Below are 2,434 nucleotides of genomic sequence, written 5' to 3'. Positions count from 1 at the left end.
GGCATCTCATAGCTTCGGCCGTGTGTGAAGACATGTACAACCGCTCCAACCTATCCCTCAAAGGGAAATACCGAAGTACCTTTACAGGTTTCCTGTTGCCTGCAGGAGTCAGCTTATATCTGTCAGTGTGACATACCGGACATGCGTCAAGGCCACCAAGGTCATTCCCTTCTAGATCTTTACCCCAAAAGAGAACGCAGTCATATCTGCATGCATGGATCTTGATGTAGGAAAGCCCAAGATCTTTCAGGATATATCGGACCTTAGGATGAGTGGTAGGAAGACGATGACCGTGAGGCAGCATCGAAGCAGTGTACTGTAGATAATCATTAACAGCTTTCACAGTCGATTTAGTCTCAACTTTAATCTTCATTACGTCCATCACACTTTCAAGAACGGTCTTCTGACAACCGGGGTACACAGGGGTCTGTTGGAAAGCAAGCAGTTTGTTGTATTTGTCAATACTAGCAGTGTTGACAGCTCTAGGGAAGGGCTGCACCGGGTCAGGCATATACTGTCCTTGAGCGCATACACCGCTCTCATAAGGAAACATGTCGTTGATGAAGACCGTTGTTGGATCGTTGGATGTACTGCCCGTCTCAGAAAATTGGCCATGATCATGCGGACCCCCAGATGATGTTTCACCGTGATATAACCAACATGTGTACTTCTCCCAAAACCCGTTACTCCTCAGGTGCTGCCATACTTTGTCAATGGGAAATCGATGCATATCGCTGCGACATTGACATTTCGTGCACGGGCAATAAAAAATTGTATTCCCGTTAGCATTAGGCAGCGCATATTCTATAAAACTCATAACTCATGTACCGTATCTTTTATCCCATTTTGGAAGAGAAATCCAACTCTTATCCATATCTTGAAAATATAACAAAATATATATGTATAACGCTAGCTAATTATTAATTAAATTCTATGCCATATATAAAATTTCAATTCATTTATATATATTCTACGTATTACAACTAATTGATAACAAATTAATTAACACACACATATATATAGATATACTTAATTAATAATTACATAACAATATTATATATATCAACATCATCACAAAATCATCATCAACAACTTCATACCATCAACACAATATTTATAAAATTTAATTTAACATATATATATATATATCTACTAGCTACTTATAATTAACAACAACTTCATATATATTATCAAATCATCAACCAAATCGATCAACACACATATATATATATATATATACATCAAACGTACTCAAAATCTATCAATTCAATCACACTCAAAATCGATCAACTCAAATAAAACTCAAAATCAACATATATACATATGTACGTACCTATATATAGCTCCACTTCTTAATTATGGACAGATTTCAACAACACCCAAACTTTTTCTCCCGTTTTTTCTTCTCCCGTTTTTTTTTCTCAGATGAGCTGCTGTCTAGATCTGTGAATATAAAGAACTTTAGCCGACGAAATTAAAATTTCGTCGGCTAAAGAATGTTTTAAGTCGTCGGCTAAAGTCACAGACTTTAGTCGACGAAAATAAATTCTTTAGCCGACGAAAATATAATTTAGCCGACGAAGGAAAATTTCGTCGGCTAAAGTCTACTTTAGCTGACGAAAAATTGATTCGTCGGCCTGGTTTTTTTTTTCGTCGGCTAAAGTCTTTCTTCTGGTAGTGTTAGAAGAAGAGTTCTCTTAAAGGTAATGTTCAATATTATCAGCAATTCTTAAAATACTACGACGCGAACACATATTTTATATGACAAATAAACATCAATCGAAACATCGTATAACTCTTAAAAACCGTAAATAATAATTTTATGTCACACCATATATGTGTCTTAATCACAATGTACTCAACACAGTCAATCACTACCAACAACAACAAGCAAGTACTAAGATATCATGTGTATTAATCGAAAGTTAGTCACCACGGGGATAGTAATAAGGATGTCAAATTATCAATCGATCGATCACGTACTATATCACGAAATTACTTAAGATTGTCATAGAAAACACGAATCAGCAGTTTCACCAATTCATCGATCATTCAAGCTAGCTCTTTTAGTTTTCAATTAAGAAGATTCATCATTAGATCAAACATATATGAGAACTCAACCACTCCCTCCCCAATTTGCTTTGTTCTTACTACAAGAATATGCATGCATGGATGCTCCACTCATTAGCACAAGGAAACAATCTTCTCTGGTTTTCATTTCTTTTGAAAATCCGAGACATACTTTTGAAATTGGGAAGGTATTATCATCAGAAAGAAGCAAAGTTGTAGATAAAAATCAAAAAGTGAAGACGGAAAGGCCGACATCCGAATCTGGCTGATAATATAGTCCTTACGTCCCCACTAACTGCACTGGATTTGATGTCCCCGGTCTTGTCTTTTGTGACTTATTATCTGCAACTTGCCGGGATACGTC

This window comes from Fragaria vesca, linkage group LG5 (assembly GCF_000184155.1).
Source record: "Fragaria vesca subsp. vesca linkage group LG5, FraVesHawaii_1.0, whole genome shotgun sequence".
NCBI lineage: Eukaryota > Viridiplantae > Streptophyta > Magnoliopsida > Rosales > Rosaceae > Fragaria > Fragaria vesca.
Note: the sequence above shows the minus strand (reverse complement) of the source record.